This window comes from Lagopus leucura, unplaced genomic scaffold (assembly GCF_019238085.1).
Source record: "Lagopus leucura isolate 7727_CA_CO unplaced genomic scaffold, USGS_WTPT01 Super-Scaffold_100029, whole genome shotgun sequence".
Classification (NCBI taxonomy): domain Eukaryota; kingdom Metazoa; phylum Chordata; class Aves; order Galliformes; family Phasianidae; genus Lagopus; species Lagopus leucura.
In genome coordinates, this window is record NW_024962280.1 from 5,217,921 (window position 1) to 5,239,104 (window position 21,184).

A 21,184-nucleotide genomic window follows, 5' to 3' on the forward strand; every position below is an offset into this window, starting at 1 on the left:
GATTCTGACAGTTAGTGCGTGGATGTAGAAATTTCAAATGCGAAGTCACAGCCTTAGGTCCGGTGAGCATTGCCAGTTGGAGCTTTGCAACTGTGTGGTTGATCCCAAATCTCCATTCAGTATTAAAATTCAACTGGTGGAAATATTCCCTCTGACATTACAGGACTCGGGGTGAGGCCTTATCTGATACCCTTGTTAGGCTTTGCAGCAAGGCAAGATGACCTTGTGCAAGTGCCTTTTACTGTTTGTCTACTCACGAAAAAAAATAAATGGACTTCAAGTTATCCATTAAACAGCTCAATCAGGAAGGATATTTACTGTTAAATTTACTGAAATTTACTGTTAAAGCTCTTAAAAACTAATAGCCTCATCTGAAGCAGTGTGCTGAAAGTCTGTAGAGAAGTCATTTGGTCAGTGAACCTGGCTGCCAGCACCCTGCTTCCAGAAGGTAGTCCAGGGCATAAGAAGAGCCCTAATGCAGCAGCCTCCAATGAGTCTGTAGCTGGCACATTTACTGGTGAGATGCGGTGTGGGTCTTATTCTGGGCAGTGAAATACAGAGACTGATTTTTCTCAAGGTAAGAAATGTCTGATCTGCAAAACCAAGCGTGATTTCTGTGAGATCCTGCACAGTTTCAAGGGTCTGTGGATTTGAGTAACGAATGCATCGAAGTTCACCATTATACTGACTTATTAGCTCAAAGTAACCTTGTTAACAACCGTTTAAAATGTCTTGTGTTGAAGGCTTATGTATAGGTATAACAATAGAGTTGTAATTGCAGAGCAGTTAAAGTAATAAGGTGTAATATAAGGTTCACTTTCTGACTCATCCTTCTGGTATGAATGGAGAGCTGCATAGAGAAGTTGCATTGCAGCTTTCCCGTGCATCAGAATGGAGGGAGGGATGAATAAAAGGTTTGTAGTTTCAAACTGTCTTCGTTCTTTTTGACTACAAGCAAAAGAAACGTTTGCTCCAGACTGTTTGACTGGTGTAAATGGTATGCTGTATGGAAGCTGGGTTCAATTTCTACTATGAATGCCCTGGAATTTGAGTAACTCAAACCTTACTGTGGGCTGGATGAGAACGTACAGAGGATGTTCACTGTTCTTGAAATGTTTGGGGTATATTTAAGCATTTCTAGCACCCGGAGAGTCCTGATTATCTCCTAACTTACTCCTGAAGCATCCCTGTTCTTTTAGAGGCTGAATAGGGCATGTTATAGTTGAAATTCTACTGAACCTTTATGCTAGTAGAATTCTGTGCTTAAGCTGCAAGGAGGATGCTAGAGCCATGAATAATGAAAAAGGAATTTGTTGGGTAATGAAGAGAAGATAGGATTAATGTTGTGTTGGCTTTCGGCAGGAGGATTAGGATGGATAATTAGTTTTGCTTATTTGGAATGGTGTTATTTGTTCCTATTTGCATGTTGGACCTACAGTTAATGTTTGATTTAGCAGATTTTACTAACAGATATATATATATATATATATATATATATATATATATATATATAAATAAACAATAAATTTTACTAGCACTTGCTAATAAATTAGGTCAATTTACGCTGCAAGTAATTTGGAGTACGATGCTCACGCGTTGACCTGCTCAGAAACCCACCTCAGCTCCTTGCTAAATGACACAGCGGTTTTTGGGGTGAACTTTAATTTTATGTGCAGGGGATTAAAGCTTGCAAGTTAAGGTTGGACAAATGAAGAATGAAATGTGATGAGTGCTCCTGTCTTTTAATGGCCTCCCCTGTTCCTGTCTATGTCTCTTTGATGTTTACTATCTCAAAACACCCAGGATCCAGTCTGGTTTTGTGAACATTATAGAAATTATAGAAATTCATAGAACACAATTATTTGTTATAGAAATTTAAGGGAACACAAAGAAATGCGTATGAGCAGATGATAGAGGGCACACACGTGTCTGGGTATGAAATACTGATGTAACTTACCTGGCCTATTTTTAGTAATTATGTGTTGTAATCTTGGCCAAATTCGCTGATATTTAGACATGTGATTTTGTTTAGTCTTATTTACTTATGAGTAAAATGGTGAAGGTACACATGGTCATGACTCTTGCATTGCTAAGAGTGGAGGTTATAGTCCAATGTGCTTGCTGAACTCCAGCATAAGCTCCTTTTCAGCCCTGTGTGAATAGGTGCAATGCATCCTAGTTTATTTAGTGATGGACAGGCTGTTAATTCTTAAAAATAGCTAAGGAGCAAGAACCCGACACCTAGAATGATTTATATGTTTTCTTTGTAAGCTTGTTTCTGTTTTGTAACCTTTAAAATGCAGGTTTTATGAGTGGTATCATTAAAATTTATACTCCCTCTACTATGTGATGTTAGTCATTATTGCTCTGCTGTGCCTCCAGATCACCTGTCTGAATTATAAAGCAGCCTTTCTCAGAGCTAAATAGTAATTTTTTTTTTCGTTTCTGGAGTAAATGCCTGTTGACTTCATTAGATTTCATTGGTGCTCCTGTACTGGAGCAGAGGTCAGAATCTGGCCTTTTCTGCTTTCCATCCAAATGTGAAAGGTTGCTCGGAGTAAGGGTAGGCTTCTAAGAATGAAATATCAATGGTCTTTCAAGTGATGAGAACTGATGTTAATCACAAACTGCCAGAGAACTTGTTTTGAAGTACTTTATTTTTGTTAACTCGGATTGATTTGCTCAGCAGGTGACTTAGTGTTGGGCTAGGCTTTTTTATGCTGATTTTCAAATGTTTCTGTGAAGGGTGAGTCTTCAGTAAGGGAAAACAGAAGCTAATAGTGAAAATAAAGCGCTGTCCTTGATTCTAGCAATGGAGCTTTTTTTTTTTTTTTTTTTAAGGCCCCATAGACCAATGAGGATTGTGCAGAGCACTTTCAAGTAACAATTTATCTGCATCCTTTAGCTGATGGTGCCAAAAATTATTTCCTTGGTAATCTCTTCCATAGTCTAAAAAGCCCTGGACTTCTTTTCGTAAGTGGCTGAGTTGTCAAATGAAAGTGCTTCCCGAGTGTGGATTACTGTAGTGCTTCTGTTGAGATAGTCAAGCCAAGTGCTTGCTACTGCTTTGGAATTTATGAAGATGGCCAACTCTCTTCTCTCTCTTTTTTTTTTTTTTTTTTTTTTTTTTTCCTACCCAAATACTTGAACCTCATTCAAAAGAGTTAGGAATAGAGGTGTGGGTTTTTTCTTTTCCCAAATTTTGTCAATGTTAACAGGATGAAGTGCTAGTGCTACCTGAGGCTGTTGTGAGAGATTCAGTTCCACTCCCAGTGAAAGATATCCTGTGATGTAGTACTACATAGTATGTTTCATCTGCAAGGAAGGGTTATTGGTGGAAAGCTTAGGACTGGGATGGTTCAAACTAGAGGTATCCCAAAATAAGTGCACTTGAACACTAGGTCTTCTGGTGTATGGCCTCTTCCTGAAATAATATGCATCTGTGCATGGTTACAATTGTTAAAATCCCCCCTGCTTCTGATCTCGCAGTATTTGTGGGGCAAGTTTTGTGTCCTGTTAAAAATTATCCTGTATTTGCAATATGGGAAATGTGAACATAGGGCCTTCCTACATTGAATGCTTCTAGTAGCATAATTCCTAGAGTTGGTAGGAATGCTTTGTTTGCTTGCTATCCCATAACATCCTTTTTTTTTTTTTTTTTTTTTTGTTGAATAAGGTCAGTTTCAAGAGCTTAATTTCTTTACTACCATATAAATTGAAGTTTAATTTTGCTTTATGAGACTTACTTTTAGTTAAAATTTTGAGAGGGCTTCCATATGTAACTTTTTAGTGAGACAGTGAATGTAAGATAGGAATAAGAGCTGTGATGCTGATTAGAGGAGGCTGAGTAGAGTTTTTCATAGTGCTAATGCTCTCCAAATTGGGGAGTAGCAGATTGAAAGCGAAGGGCATGCTCCACGCTGAAGGAGAGCGTTGGAGTGGTCCTAATGCAGAATCTCATTAAAGGAACTGTCAGGATTTCTCTCTCTTACCATCGCCTCCCCTGTTCTATAAGAGTCAGCTGTCTTTTTGGCTGAGCATAGTGCTGAAGAGGCATTTACAAATAAATGAAAAATGTCACAATTGATTTTACTATTTTCAGAGTACTGTGTGTCAGGTTTGTCACAAACCCTTTGTTATTCTCTTTTTCAGATTTCTTGTCTGGACGTTGGAAATAACACTTGAATCTGAGCTGCTTTCTGGTGACCCAGGGTAAGCTCCTTGGATTTTTATGACCTGTGTACCAGTTAAATAATATTACCTTTTCAGTGCTTAGAAAGGATGAGATGTTAGAAATGCTTACCAATTACCTGGCAAGGATATGTCAAAGTTGTGTATCACAAACCACCCTGGAGAATTCCACTAATATAATGGTTCTGCTTTGTAGTTTCTTTTACATAGGCGTATTTGTGATTTATGGTAATTACATGGAAATGTTGCATGCAGCAACTATACAATACTATACATATATAATAAATATAGCTGTTTTTCAGTTGTTTCTAAAGAATATATAATTCCAAGTAGATGGTATTCTTTCTCTCAATTTCTATTTATAATTTTCCATTTTCTTTCAGTGTATGTTATATACTTATTAGAGTACATTCTGCTGCCTTAAAGCATTTTGAAAGCAAACTGGTTTTGAGTGGCTGCTGCTGGATGAGTAAACGAATCTAATGATTATTATCAGTGAATCCTTTAAGTGCAAAAGTATTAGTATAAGAATGGGTATTGGTTAGTATTTCATTATAAGAAATACTTGAGATAACTTCAACACTGGGAAGTATCTAATCTGCTGTCACTTCTAGAAAGTTCTTAATTTTCAGCTCAAACTTCAGTTTTGTAGTAGCATTCAAAAGTATATGCAGTATTTTACTGAAATCGCTGTGAAAGAGAACCTTGTTAACATGGTGGAGTTAAAGGTTTTTAATGATCCAGTGCTACTCCTGAGAGAAATTTTTGGTATCGTCTGTGCATTTTCCTGAGGTCTTACACCAGACACACCACCAGCGAAGTGCAGTTGTGTAAGAAGTGTAACCTGTAAGTAGTACTACGAGCTTACTGCTTTCTACTGTGTTAAAAAGCAAGTATATGCTGTATAGTAAAAATTGTTTTGTGATGTTTTGTCTGAAGAATTCTGAAGGGATTCTTAAAAATTCACACGCTTGGCAATCTTCTAGACAGCACCAAGTCTCTGTTTCAGTGCTTGTTATTTTTAACATATTTTTAAAAGTTACTGAAGTTAATCCCCGTTTCTTATCATGGTCTTGTTAAAAACTATGAACAAAGGAAATTAACATAGCTGTCATTTCTGTATGCTTGATTGTAAGGTAGCCTGATCAGCTCTACACAGCAGCCCTCTCTTGGCATTAGTATATATATATATTTGTCAGGTACTTGCACATTGTGAATTTGGCAGTTTTGATCTTCAGGTGGAAGATGACAAATGTCAGTCGTGTTATCATATATTTAGAGTAACTGTTAACAGTCAGTCAAGTTGTTTCATTCAACTAAAAATCAAACTTTGTTAATTGAAGAACACGCTTTGTACTTTGAACAGACTCTCCTTTATTTACATGGTAGTACAAACAACTGGATGATTGGGCTCTTTAAGGCCATCTCTAATAATCTGTCTTCCATGGTGGGCTGCTCACCCTTCCTTTTTTCTCCTATTTAAATTACAAGATGTTCTGAGACCTGAATCCTGTACGAAGATAGAAAATGAGTTCTGGCAGTATGAAAACTGGTAACGTAATTTCACTGAATAAACCAGACAGTTCAGGACTGTTGTTCATGTAATTAATTATTGCTGTTTCTGTAAACAAAGAGAGAAGGAAAACTTGAAGTGAAAAATGAAATGGAACTCAGCATTACCAACTCTACACATTCCCCAGCCTCCTTCTCTCCATATATTTGACTTCAACAATACAGTAAATTGTATCATTTGCAATGCTGCAAAGAGAAATCTAGAGCACTTTATCTAGCAAGGTATGGGCTAAATATGATTAGGCAAATTTGCAGAAGCTCAGACTTAACCACCAGTAAATCTCTGCATATAATAAGACTACTTAGCTTCATAATGATGCTGACATTGATTTGTCCCAGCCTTTTCTCTTAAGATGAGTGTATTCTGATGCATAGTTATGCATTTGTAAATCTCTGTACTCCAGCTGATTGCATGTATGAGAATTGCTTCCATATAGTGGTCTGAATCATGATATTTCTATCAACTGCTGAATGGTCCCTACAAGCAACTGATGAAATTGTACTGATTAGCAAAATTACCACGGGTTATATTCTGACTTCAGTGGAAGATTAAGGTCTCCATCGAATAACAAACAATAATAATAATAAACCAAACTAACGCTACTGCTGCGTATTTGGTTGACTAGAAGCTTGCATGTAGGAAATGAGCCTAGGAAAAGCCAAAGGCGTAGAGTATTCTCTCCAGTGGGAACCCCTTCTGTCTAGTTTGCCAGACAGTGCTGTACTGCAAATATTTCCAGTAAACTTGTTTTCGAGTTAGGAGGAAGGGAAGAGGGAATTGAACTGAGAGCTATTTATTTCTGAATCAGTTACGTTCTTACAACTGCAAATTAAAATGTTATAAATACTAAAAGTTCAGTTTAACTGTTTTTTTTTTTTTTTTCCAGTAACTGGACTCTTCATGATGACAACAGTAATTTATTTGTTTGGCTTGTGAACCAAGAATATTCTTTCAACCTCCTTTTATACAAATATCTTTTTCCTATTGAAATTAATAAAGAAGACGCTTTATTTTGAGGTGTTGGGAACTCACACATGTTATAAATCAGCGAGATGAATTGCTGATCCTTCCTAATCCCCAAGGATATGGTTTTGGGGCATTAGAAGGCACATATACATATAAGCAGAAAAAGCAACAGCAGAGGAGTGACAACAGTATTATCTAAAAGGTTTCCTCAGAATAGCCTTCTAAGCTTCAAGATGGCTTAGGTGCTTCAAGTGTTGTAGTGGAATTCATAGCAGAAAATAAAAGGTAGCAGAAGCTACCCTCAAGATAATGCTAATAATGTTCAGCTGCTTCTTGCCAAGGCTAGTTTGAGTCGGTTAGTTTTGAGTAACTTGTTATTCAAGTGAGAATAAGGAGGTAAAACAAGTCTTTTGCATTTCTGTTGTAGTATGTTGTTCAATCCTGAGCCACTCAGTTTTAGAGGCTGGATGGGACAAAGCAATCACTTGTTACCTGATCATTCTTTCTGTTCCTTCTATCTGTAATGTGTTGATAATGGTTGGAAATTAACCACCAGTAAATCCCTCAATCTGTAATGGAAAATGCCACGAAGTAGCATAATGGTAAAGTAGGCTTTTTTATGTAATCATGAAAGCAAAAGCAGAGGAGGAGGTGCATGTGCTGGCCCATAAGTTCAAAAAGAGTCTTTAGTCAAACAGTGACTTGAAATGCTTGCAGGATGCTCATCTATGCAGAATATACTTGGGAGTGCATGGAAGTATTTTTACTAATTTCCTTAAGTCATTATTTTAGCAAGAACATCTTGGGAATAGTTTCAGTGCTCAGAAGTGTTAGCAGGACCTAATGCATTTTAATTTTTTTCCCAGTAAAATCGTAGTATTTATTTAGGCAACAAATAATGATAATTGCTACTGGGTTTTTCACATTTGCTAAAACAAAATGGTTTAAAAATTTGTTCCAAAGTATGCATGCTAGCAAATAGCCCTGTGTTATTGTAAGAAAATCAAGGACAGTGCCCAACATAGGGCTAACAAAGATGCTGAAGGGATTGAAGCACCTCTTCCTTCAGGAAAGGCTGAGAGAGCTGGGACTGCTTAGCCTGGACAGGGGGAATCTCTTGAATGTTCATAAATACCTGAGGGGGGAGTTCTGAGAGGATGAAGACAGGTTGTGGGTTTTTTTTTTCTTTTTTTTTCAGTGGTGCCTGATGTCAGGGTGGGAGGCAATGGAGACACACTGGGATGTAAGAGGTTCCCTCTAAGCACCTGGGAGCATTTCTATGTTGTGACAGAGCCTGTGATGACACAGGCTGCCCAGAGAGGGTTTAGGGTCTCTCTTCTTGTATTTGTTGTAGTTTCCGTGGAAACAAATAGGAGGCAATACTTTTAGAGTGGCATACATAAACAATGCTGTAATGGAAGTAACTGGGGTTTCAGCTACTACAAGGAGAATATAAAACTTGTAACATTTCACGAAGTTAAATTTAAAAGCCTTACATTTCAATGGCTTGTTTAAAGATAGGGTTGATCAGATTAAGGGTAGGCAGGTTCATTGTTTTTTGGGAAGATTGAAGGGTTAATTTTACTGTTTTCACCTCTGTTCCTCAGAGTCCATCTGTGCCTTTCATTGAAATCATCTGTGCCTGCTCTGTTAAAACATTCTGCTCTGAGAGCTGCTGACTTTGTTGTTACAGACCTCACTGATTTGCTTTGAGCTGACTGACTAGCATTTATTACAAGCTTTATCTTGGATGTTATTTTTATGAAGTATGACGTGTTGAAGTAAATAGGATCCTTTATTCTAGACAGTACTATCACTGTTTTAGTCTACGCTTGTAAGATGAATCTTTCACAGAATGATAGATGGCATTTCAAAAGTATAATTTCATGAGCTCAATTTACCTCATCTGAAAGACATCTTTCTGGTGTATTGCTATAGAACTTTTCCTTTAAAACATAAGAGGACATTTTTCCTACCTACAAAGAGCAGTGCCAAAAACAAATAAGTATACTTTTTTCTTTTCCCTTTACAACGTAAGTAATAAGTACTTTCCATTTCCTTTCAAGGCTTCTAGAGCTTATTTAATCCACTTTCTTCTATGTTTTTTCTGCTTCTGTGCTCAGTTCTTCATTTAGCTGTTAGTTCTTTTCTCCTCCACACAAACATAACAAAAAAATCTGCCTGGTACCTATATGTTGAGGTTCAACTAGTAGAAATATAAAATGGGGTGTGGGCAGAACTGAAGTGTTTGGTAGACACAGAGCTGAAAATGGGGGATGTAGCCATTGACGTTTCAGGCTTAAATTGTTGGTGGTTCTGTAATGTTTACAATAATACATTTGCAGTAAGAACTAATAGAGTATTTCGGCTTTTCAACAATATTTGTTCTGTGGGAAGCATGCTACCTTTCTTCCCCAGTATTTTTCATTCATGTTTTTCCCTATACCTTAGGAGCAGGTGAAGCTTGACAAATGAAAACATTCTTGTGAGTTGTCTTCAAACTATGCTTCAGATTTTTTTTTCTCGTCTTTTTTTTTTTTTTCCTCAATAAGAACTATCTGTTCAAATGTTTTTTATATTTCCTTTATGGCAGCCATTTCAGATACCTAGTACTGAATAAATAAAGCCTCCTTCCTATATGAAGGAGCTAGCTGGAATTTTTTATTTTTATTTTTTTTTTCAAAATGTGTTGCAGTACAAAATGTAGTTGGTTGTCATAGTAAAGAAAGTGGCATGATATTGAAATGAGAAAAGAATTAAAACTATTTTTATTTTTCTCAGGTCTGGGAACAAAGTATTACTTAAACCCTTTCTTAGAGGTATTATACCTAACAAGTTCTCTTGAGAGAAATGACAGCAAAGCAGCTAGGCTATCAACACAAATACCGAATGGCTGCATTCCCCTGGGCTTGCTTAAATTTGAAAGTAGGTAGGAACTGTGAAGAAATATACTGCTATCTGGAAAAGAAGCTGCAGCACAGCTCCAGTGGCCCCAGATGCAGTAATGTACCGATACAAAAAATCTCACATTAACCTAGAATATAGGTAACATCATAAAACACCCTAAAGTTGCTTAGCTTACATTCATCCCCAGTACATCATCTTCAGTGTCCTGTGATGCTGAGATAGGTTTATGCAGTAAATGGAAACCATTCCCCTTCCTTTAACCTGCTGCAGAAAGAAGGTCATGTGAACTGGGCTCTGTGTTGGACCAACACGCTAAAGACAAAACGACCACTGAGCTGAAAAAGCAGGCAAATAATATTGTGCTCCTGCTTTTAGTTTTATGGCAGGTTAAGGCTCAGTAAGGTGCTGGAGCCATTTGTGGGCACAGTGAGTGTACCTGTGTATACAAAAGTCATAAGGCTGGTCATTTGGCATGTGAATTAAGCGGAGTGGGGGGAAATTGAAGTGTCCAAGAATTACCAATGTTTGCCATTCCTTTTAATCTGGAACACTTAGTCCTAGGTTAGTCTGTATAGTATTTGTTTTATTGTAACCATCTCTAGGAATTTGTTTGTCTTCCCATATAAAATCAGTAGTAATATTTCTGCAAGGATGCAACTCTTCTATTTTAGAAACTCAAATTGAATGTGTATCAACTCATCCACTTCATCTTTTGAGGAGGAGCTTGATTCAGGGTTCATGGTGAAAGGTGGGCTTGAATTTGTAGAAATATGTTTCCTAAAAAGTAGTGATAGGTTTTGCGGGCTTTCAGTGGATTCTGGCAGATGATGCCCTTGACTAAGAAAGAAGGATGCTCTTCACTGAGTTATCCAGAGATCTGCTTTGTATTACTGTATCATATGCATTATCAACAAGGAGCACAGTGATATAGGGATTCAGGGCACAATGGTGTTGATTATTACCATATGCAGCTGTGCTCTGCTTAGTTATGGGTGCACTGAGTGCTCTAAGTGTTCTATGGCAGAACATCAGGGAGAGCTTGTGAAATGAGGCTCAGATAAACCCAGACTCACTGTGGTTTTGCCACAGGTTGATCAGGTGTAGAGCAAGTTTGGCGTGGAAGTCTTGCAGGCGTGAGTTTGCGATCCTCTGGTCAATCTTGTTGAGCATGTCTCTATTATGCACCCATACCCATTTGAAAACCTTGCGTCAAGTTATTGGTGTCCTGTGTGCTCAACAAGTGTGAGAGCTTTAACTTGCGAGGATAAATCTGTTACCTTGTCATGAAGCTTAAAGTTCTGACTGAATTGTAGAATTTCTTTAGAAAACAGATTTCTGTAGAATATATTACTTTGAAAGCAAACAAAATGTGTTCTTTTAATGGGTATTTTCTTGTAACTTCTGTTGCTGTGCTGTCTTCACTGATGCACAGATGATCTACTGTGTGTATATATTTATACTCATGCTTTTATGTACATAAGCAAAAACAGTTGTATGTGAAGGTCGATTTTTAGCTATTACCTTAGAGATGAAATACTGTGATTTCGGTATTACCTACTGAAATAAACCTTATAGGTGTCTCACGAAACTTATGGGGTATGACAATATGATTTTCATGACTGCATTGAAATGTAATCAATGTATTTTGTAACTATTCTATGATCCATTAATTATAATAGATGAAATCAGGTATGAGTAGAATCTACCATAGTTTGAATTCTACAAGATTAATTTTATTTGCAATAACTGGAATCCTCCAGTTCTGGCCTTTGGCTGCCTTATTTGAAAACATAACAAAATTGATTCTTATTGTCTTAAAAAACAAAAAACAAACAAACAAAAAACCCAAACAACTTACACTTTCTGGATTTTCTCAATAGTTTAATTGTAAGGATTTTTTTTTTCTGAACAGCCCCTTTTTTTGGTATTATATTGCATCAGTGTATTGCGTTACAACAAATTGATGTGTATTTTGAATGAAATTATCCTTTGCATTCTGCAACTGTTGGGAATTTACGATGATACCAGCTGAAGTCTTCTCTTATTTACCCCGTAGTTGGTCTGCTAATGAGTTTACTTGTGTCAGTAAAACTAAAAGTTCAGATTCCTAAGCAAGTTCTTTGTTAAGGAAATAAGTGTGCATATTAATTTTGGCATCACTTTCAGTCAACCATTCTGTGTGTGTGGATGTGCTCCAGTCCCACAGTTCAGGCAGTTGAGAATTGTGCAATATTCCCTCCTCAACCCTCAAATTTGCATAATAGGGGAGAGAGTAAATGGAGACTGACTTGGCTGTGTTCCAGGGAGATCAGTAAAACAAAAATAACTAGGTGGTATAGCTGAATAAGCAGTGGGGTAGTGAGATGATTCTGGTATTTGACACTTTCTAAAGCAGTCTAAAACTGTAAATTAACAACTTTTCCACTCTACGTGTGAGCTTCCAAACGGCTGTTTTGTAGGAAAATAAGCGACCTCTGCCTATGCTCAGCTGCCTTTTATTTCATCTTTTGGGAGTGCAACAACACTGAAGCTGTTTCTTGACTTAAGAAAAGGTGTTTTTTTCAGACTTCTCTAAATCATATCACAGTAGAAAATAGCAAACGCAGTTCTACCTTTCGCTTGCCTTCCCTTTTGCATGGAGCTCCATGTGAGGATATATGGAGAAGTTTCTGATGCTTTTCACTACTTCTGTTGCATTTCACTAACCTCAGTGGTATTAAATTGATGTTACAACTCACAGTAACCTATGTTAGAATCAGGTTCACTTGCTATTGATTTCTAAGTTTTTTTTTTTTTTTAATGGTTTGAGGGGAGCTTTAAGGAAGAAATCACAACAGAAGGTGCATGAGAATAGAAGAAGGGAAATTGTCAGAATTCATACATCTGTCAGATTCAATAGAAGCAAAGAGTAGAAGAAAACTTACTCGGTGTCTCCTGCATCTGTAAATGTAAAGTTCAAATATTGTTCTGAAGCTTTCCCAAAAGTCCAGGTAGCAAAATGTTCTTATGTTATTACTGCTGTGAATGTTAGTTTACAGTTCCTCCGGTTTAATGATAGTCATGCAGTTTATCTGACAGAAAATAAAAACATATCTGATATTCCTTTCCACAACTATCAATCCACCAAAGAAGGCTCTTCCTAGTAACCATAGGAGGTGCGGTTGGCCATTAGCAGGCCTGGTGGGTCTGTAGGTGCTGTGCTGCGGAAAGGTGGCTCAATGGTCAGCACACTGCATAGTTCAAGTTCTCTGCAGGTGTTCACTCTGTTCTGCCAGTGGTATGCTTTCAGTTTTACTGGAAGTGTTATTCTGGATGCTTTGTTCTAAATAGTTTCTCTTTTTCTCACAATCAGCACATTCGTTGTTCTCAACTTCTAATTCACATATCCCTTGTTTCTCTAAATGACACTTCAAAATCACTGCCTGTTCTGTTTTCAATAATCTGTGCTTGTCTGCATTCCAGCAGCACACCTCAACGGTGAATGCAATACCAATTAATATTACTTTCATTACTTAAAAGTAAGCATCTTTGAGTATGTTTAAGCTTGTTATCAAATGGTGATGTGTTCACTAGTTTTTATCTGCCAGACATGAAGTCCTAAAAGCTGGGTTAAGGACAAGTTTTAACTGCTTACTCAGCCTAAATAGAGTTTATCTTTGTCTAATCAGTAAAACACGCACCTTTTTATAGCCCTCTGCGTAAGAATGAATAAGGCAATAGGAGGTATCTGAAAAGATGTGTATTGCTTGTCAAAATGGGCCTCACCCAGAAAAGTCTTTAATCTGCTGATTGTTTTCTATTACATTATCAAACCATATGGGGATAGGAATGTTGAAGCAAAACACTTTCAGAGACTGAATTTTGTATACCTCGAACTTGTAGTTTTACTGTACTGCTCTATTTCTTGATCACTTAAAGTAATCGCACCAGTGAGGCAAGGGGTTAGGGTACAGGCAAGCTATAAATAAATGACTTGAAAAATAAAAGCTGTATGACTTAAAATTTACTTTCAAAGCTTTCAGAGCTTTCCTTGTCTCACCAGACAGAAGAGGTCAGCGTGTCTCTCTTTGCTGGCCACAGTTTCCTCAGGAGGAGCAATGCAGTCAGCCCTCAGCCTCCTTCAAACCAAAGGAGCCATTTTCAGCCTCCTATCCTTTTGTCTTTCTTGCTTCCCTCCTTTGGGTATATTATCATATTTTTATATCCCTACTTCGTGTTCTCGTGATTGGTTAGATCATGCGTTACTGTGAGTGAGACTAGAACAGACATAGGTATGTGGCAGTGTATCTAAGGATGCTGAATTAGTTTATAGCCCAGTAAACATCCAAAATGAGAGATGGTAGCATGATCTGTGTCATGACTGTCACAAAAGAGAGAATTCATCTAAGCTTCTGCTCTTAGTAGTTAGCAAACAGAACTAGGTAAGCAACACTGACCTTGTAAGTATGAGGCCAGTGTCACCTTGGTCACTGTTGCCAAGCACTGACAGATCCCTGAGCATTAAAGCTTTGTTTCTCAACTGTTCAGTTGTGTAGTGAAGTGTGGTCTCAGAAGTTTAATTTTCTAATATAGAGATGGCTTTATATCTTAAAATAAAGACAATAAATTCAGCACTTGGTATTTTAAAATGGTATCAATGGTATTTAATGTATTTGTTTGTGTTATAACTGACCCCTGAAACATGTAAATTACAAAACCATACTTCATGAAACAAAGAGAACTCTTGAAAGTATCATCTTTGATATAGATACATTGAGAAGTTCAGTGTATGAGGTGTTACATTATAACTTGACAAGCTCAGACACAGAATTATTGATCTCAAGGCTGCAATAACGCTTTGAAGAGTGTTCTCCACGTGTATTTCTGCTAGTCAGTATTCAACGCTTCCTGCTTTTGCTCTGTTTTTATTTTTTTTGTGGATGAACTGGTGGTTGTTAGAGAGCTTGGGTGAAAGCTCTGAGCTTCTGATGGTGCTTCCTGGTGCAGAAAAGATAAAATTTGGTTATCAGGCCTGAGGCTGCATTGCAATTAGTAATTGTCTCAAAGTTAAATTTATTGAATGTTTGATCCTTAGGAATCAGTTTAGAAATGTGACACTGGTATATTAAGTGTTTGGAAACGTAGTGCACTATGTTAGTGAAGCTGTAAATCGTAGCTGTAGAGAAATTCAAAGCAATTAATGATATTACTGTTAAGTACTAAGTCAAGGTTACATCTCTCTAAAAAGTGTGCTCCAGCTCAGCTGGACACCTGTGGGCTTGGTGCAGCTTGGTGTAGTTCAGCTCATTGGTTGGGATGATCACAGTTGCCCTCTATAAACTGGGAAATGTACATTTTAACAGATAGTGTTATTAGAAGTGAGATGTCAATGGGTTACATAGGTTGGAATAAGGAAATAATTATGAAACTGCAATTAGGCTAGAAGGATGAAATAATACCTACAGGAAAGTGATGAAATAATTGCTGGTTTCATGGATGCTCTAAAGTAACTTTGACTTATTTATCCTTTTCAGATTGTTTTGCTGTTGTATAAGAAATCTTAACATATGCGTAGTGTTGATTGTCAGAATTATGATGGAGTCCACTGGTTTCATCAGTCTCAATTTTCTGGTATGTTTGTCTTAGAAAAACAGGACTCGGGCATACAGTTTTAATCTGAGCTCCAACATGCTTTAAAAATCCATTATCCTATGGAAGAAGGAAAGGTACCTTGATGGTACCTTACAGGTAAGAAGTACTGTTGGTCAAACTGCATGTTACTTCCTGTTTCCCCCCAAATATCCTACGGAGAACAGTGAATGGCTTTGGAAATAACGATTTAATACACTGGCAAGTGATTCTGAATAGTAATTTTAGATAAACAAGTTTATAACTAACTTTCAAGAAACTTTTTTTTTTTTACTTTTGTGATCTGTAGCACTGTTATGATGTTTGATGTATTCTTATGAACTATCGATCCATGTTTTGCATTCCATGTATCTCCATGTGTGAAAAAGCTTTCTACATAACTGAAAACTTCTACAAAACTGAAAAGCTTCCAAGAATTGTCTTGCTTTGTATAGGGAATATACTGTGTTTGTCAGGAACTGTAGTCACCTTCAAGTATGTCAGAACTTAGTAGTGACTGTCCCCTGTAACTGGAAATATTTAAAGAGGAGCACATGAGGAAATTGAACAGAGCAAAGCCAATTGAATTGGCTTTAAGAATATGACCTTTCTGTCCTACATATCAAATTCATTTTTCTCAAATGCTGTTCATATTGTGGTGCATATTAATTGCGTTTTGCATATTCTTTATTCATAATATACCGCTGGTAATAACATAAAATTACATTTTTAATTCCCAGTGATACCTTCATTTAATGTTTCATTTACTTCTTTTCTTTAACTAATCTTATGTCCTCTGAACAAATTTGATTAAAATCATTGCATTTATTAAAAAGAAATGGGCTAAAATGTATCAATTTGGTCCCACCAGGAGCCAGTATTAGAAATTTCTTTCTGGGGGTTTCCTTTCCTTGCAGGGTAGAATGTAAGGGGAGTAGATGGCTGATTAAAGCTTGGAAATAGCTTTAAAAAAAAAAAAGTGTAAAAGAAATTACCTGCTTTAGTCACTGCTGTCTTATTTGCCAGGAAAGCCATTTTACTTTCTTTCATCTCCTGAAGCTGTAACAAATGAATTGGTAAGATATGGGATGTGGGGGAGAGGAATGATGGCGGGCAACATGCTCTACTTACATCTTTCCTTGATGCTGCTCACCACTGCTGGGTAAGCAGTGGAGCTAAACACGCTCTGGAGGACTTGTGGGCTTGCTTGCCTTTTGCTTGTGTCAGGCTGAGCAGGGTCAGTGACAGTGATCTTTAGGATGGGTATTTCAGCTGTGTGAATGACCTTGCTGAAACATTCTCTCCTGGTTGAAAGAGCCTTTCTCATTTGTTGCCTCCAGAAGAACCAGCAAAGCCTTGTGGCACGGGATGAAGGCTACTGAGGTTAGATGTTCTCCTTTTAGCTCTACAATTTTATTTGTGCAGTATTTTGTTGGTTCGCAGCAAGTTTTAATGTTTAGACCTTGTTACTTTACACAGAGAACTGAAGATATATATTGTAGTGCTATCTAGATGAATTGCTCCAACCGCAAATGTCAGTCTTGCAGTTTTTATGATGCAGTCAGTATGTTGCACTTCACTTGTGCCAACATAGTTCTTGAAATCTCACAGTGCAGGCTTGCAAGTCGTTCTGGATAGATGCCTCAACATTCTCACTTCAAATCTTGTGGGGAAGAAAGAAAATTTGATAAACCAGAAAATTCAGAAGAGAGTTTCGATTCTTGATGGAAATTATTTAATCACTAAGTATGCTTTCTGGTCATTGTTTTACACACACACAAAGACAAAAAATTAAGCTTGTGTTAACATTTAGAAGTTGAGTTAATGTCTTACAATAGGAGCTTTACACTCAATTAATTTGGCTTTGGTGAAACTGTTGGTGGTATTACTGACCTGGCCAATCAGTCAACGTGTTCATCAGTGAATTTAAGCACAGGTCTTTTCTTAATCTAGAATTATAATGATGCACTCTCCTTTCAGAACACTTGCATTTATTTTTTGAGGTTATCTCTAACAGCTCTCTCATATGTCTTAACTACATTCACAAGTGTTATTTGTGGTTTGTACAGTGACAGAGCTTTTTTTTGGAGGTGAGTGTCTATGAAATTTAATGCTGTATCTGTTGGCATTTTTAAATCCTTTGAGTGCTCATTAAATAGGTCAGCTGTTCACTTTTTAAATACTTTCAATAGTGTGAATTAGCAAGCGTCTGCCTTTATTGTAAGCACTCACTTCTCGTATTCATTCTAATTTCTATTCATTAGCTACTTCATCTTTTTCTACTCCCTAGCCTTGATTCTGCAGAAACATGATACTGATTTTCGTGATACCACAGTTCAGTACATGATCTCCATAGCATTAGGCTCTGTTACTGCTGCTGCATGGTCATCAGTGTGTGGATTTGTTTTCTGAAGTGCAGTGCACCTCCAGCAATGCTTTATTGAAATACAGCTGCTGTTGCTTGCATCGTGTCAGAACCACGTCCTCCTGGCTCAGCTTGGAGGCAGAAAGAGCTCTGGGCAAGGCCTCTGTGAGTTCTGCTTTATTTTGAAGAGTTAGGTGGGGTTGAATCTGTGTACAATCTGCATTCGTGAATGAATTTCAGCCACGGAGAATGACTGTCTCAGGTCCAGTGATGAGGCACGTGAGTTTTCTCTTACAGAGGATGTGTTCTGCTTTTATGGATGTATGTGTGTGTGTAGAAGAGCAGTGCTTAGTAATTGTTTCTTCAGGCTTCATCTCTCTGACATGTAGATTCACTGCTGTCGACAGACTGATAACTTTGTTGCTTGCCTACAGTGTGCAGGAAATAATACAGAAATATCCACTGGCTGCTCAGAAGTGGAGAAGGTCTTTGAGAAATGAGATGTGCTGGGATTTCCTGTTTTTAATTTTAACTGGAGTGATCTTATAAATTCAACGAAGGTCGCACAAACTCAGTGGTGATGACTGAAGTTGAATTCATTCACTGAGCCTTTGCTTCCTTGCTAACTTCTCCGTAACTGTAGCTTTTAACACTCCTCTGAGAGGGAACGTTTCAGCAGAGGTGTATGTCCTTGAGTGGAGAGCAGTGTTGGAAAGAACTGCCACTTGGGTATTACGGCTGTTTTGTTTTCTAGGAACTGAAGTACCAAAATACTTGTTGCATTAAATGCTGTGATAACCTTGTGGCGTTTGAAAGGCTGCACCAAAGTTGTGCTGTGTTGTGCCTGGCAGTTTAGAGGAGAGCCCAGATGTAAAACTAGAGGGAGCAGCAAGCATGCAACACTGCCCCTTGTGCAGTGTAGGCACTTTGCCTCGATCTGCTTATTTCCTGTCACTTACACAGTTCTTTACTCCTTATCTTTGTCTGACAACCCTATATAACTTGACTCAGTCTATATTATTACTTCCATTTCTTGCCATTCCTTCCACTCCTTAAGATCCTTTCCTGACAACTTTGTGTGTAAGAAACTGTTTTTGTATTGACTAAAGGAGGGAGATCTGACACTTCGAACTTGCACTGTGCTGTTAGTTTTGCGGAACTGTTCTGATCTGTCAAAGGTTTTTCAGCAATTTGCATAGGTTTTGTTCAGTGTTAGTATCAGTGTGGCTGTGCAGGGTGAATGCCAATAAGTGAAAAGCATTAATTTCTGTTTTGTTACGAAGAATAGAAGAACTCTAAGGTCACGTTCCTTTGTGAAGAAAGATGGTGTATACCCTAATGTAGACAACATGCAGGACTGGGCTAATGAGAGCTCTGGTATGTAAGCAGGAAAAAGAACTACTTTTTTTGTCTTTCCTTCCTTAATTAGTGTACGCTTGCTGAAAGATAACAAGTGATAGACTTTTTGATGGGGTTAGAAAAAAATAGCAGGATGAAGGCGTTTGCATTATAGACCAGATGTGCCAAGTTAGTTTTTCAGCCAATACAATTTGACATTGATGACATGGATTGCACTAGCTAATGATCTGGAGATCATTCATGCTGTCTTTTTCAGAAAAAAATGAAGAGGAAATCAGAGAGCACTTAATTACAACATGTAAAGCTGAGCACAAAGGAGGATGGTTTAGTTAAAATATGTAGGCCAAAGAATAATGCTGTGGCTGTACTGCTTGTGGTAAGATTACATTACACTGCCAGTGCATTGGAAGAAACCATATGCCTGCTGTCTGAGACTGCAGTATGGAGATGTATGGGAAGCTCACCATACACCACACTACTGGTCTCCTATCTAGTCTAGTGTGACAAATAATTCTGCTCAGCTTGTCAGCAGTGACAGCTGAGACTTTTTACTTAGATGCCTTGACAGTGCTTGTATTAAGCAGCCAGGGCCATACAGTCCATTAAGTTTTTGTAAAATGAACTGTCTGCTACTTGCTGTCTCACTGATACTGGCAGCATTTGTGAGCTATAATCCTCTCCAGTTGCTGGCTGCTTGAGTGAGTGCCTTCAGCCATCTGACAGGTAGCAAATGGTGCGGTATTTTAGTGGAGAGTCTTTGGGGCACAATATTGTCTCGGAGGGAAGATAGAATTCCACTGAATTTTAGAAGATGGTCCAAGTATATTGCAGAAAAAAAATCATCTTCCCTGAAATGAAAATAGACAGACATGTATTGTTTTTTAGCCACAAGCAATGGACATGTGCAAATAAGTGACAAGTACTGCTGTTCAAAGATGTGAGATGTGGTCTTGTACTATTTGAATCTCATAATGTTATTGCTCAACGTATTGCCTACACTAAAGCAGATAATTTGAAAATACAGCAGCTTTTAAAGCTGGAAATTCAGTTTTTATGAAATACTCATGAAGTTATCTGCAACTGCTGATGTAGCCATTTATAACCTGATGGTAAGTGAAACTAAGTCCATTTTGAGTTCTTCATTAAATGTGTGGAAGAAATTGCACAGAGAAGTTCCTTTCCTTACGGTTTTTACTTTGTGAGTGCACTGAGCGATGTTCCAATCGAGCTTCTGCCTGAGGACTTGGTGCAGCACTACAGATTTTCCAGCGGTGCAGATGTTGTGCCTTGACCTCTGGATATGAGTTGGTGCAATAGGTGCTCTCGCTGATGTTGGAGCTGTTTGATTTCTCTTCCCTTCATTCAACTGAAATGTGAATATGTTGGCTTCGCAGAATAGTAGAATTTTAAATTTTCTGTTAGCGTGTATAAAAGCTGAAGTTAAGACTTTCTGGATGAAGATATGTACTTGTACACATGTGTGTGCGCTTGTAATGCTGAACGGTTTACTGAACATTATACTAAGATTAGTAGCTCCTTAGATTGTGAGATCTGCATTTTGTTTTGAAACAATTTCTCAGAATATAAATACTAAAAATGAGGTTTTATTGACTTACTAAAATTCTGCTTGATTTTTGAGTTGTACTTGTGAATTATTATTTGTTAATCCATGCGTTATTTTTGTTCTGTTCTTTGCAGGCATTGCAAGAATTATGTACTACTTAGCATAAGGCCAGAATCATAGAGATGAGATAAGATTGGAGACCAGGTGGAGATTCTTAACTTATATTTTGTATTTTATATATTGTAGCTTCTACTTCCTTATAAATCTTAGTCCAACTTTGATTTTGCTATATTCATTTTTCGGTAAATATATAACATACATTGATATTTTATAGATAGAATCATAGAACCCTTAGAACTGGAAGGGACCTCTGAGGGCCAACTAGTCCAACTCCCTGCAAGGAACAGGGGCACCACAGCTAGATCAGGTTGCCCAGGGCCTTATCCAGCCTTGCCTTTGAAGTCTTCAGGGATGGGGCATCAACCACAGCGTAAGGTAACCTGTTCCAGTGCCTTGCCACCTTCAAATGAAAGCTGTTCTTAGTAATGCTGTGTATGATACCACTGCAACCCATAGTTCATAGAAACTGACTGTGATGTTTTCAGGTCAGTATATTACAAGGTCAGCACTGAAGAATGGGAAAAATGGAAAG

The 21,184-nt window shown here is 37.7% G+C and overlaps 1 long non-coding RNA gene across 1 annotated transcript in view; it reads left to right on the top strand.

Annotated features, from left to right (window-relative positions):
- Positions 1 to 379: 379 nt before the first annotated feature.
- LOC122185470 overlaps positions 380 to 21,184 on the top strand; it is a 34,822-nt gene continuing 14,017 nt past the window's right edge. The window contains exons 1-2 of the long non-coding RNA XR_006180870.1: positions 380 to 577; positions 4,153 to 4,212. This is a non-coding gene — a long non-coding RNA (uncharacterized LOC122185470). The remainder of the gene's footprint in view (positions 578 to 4,152; positions 4,213 to 21,184) is intronic.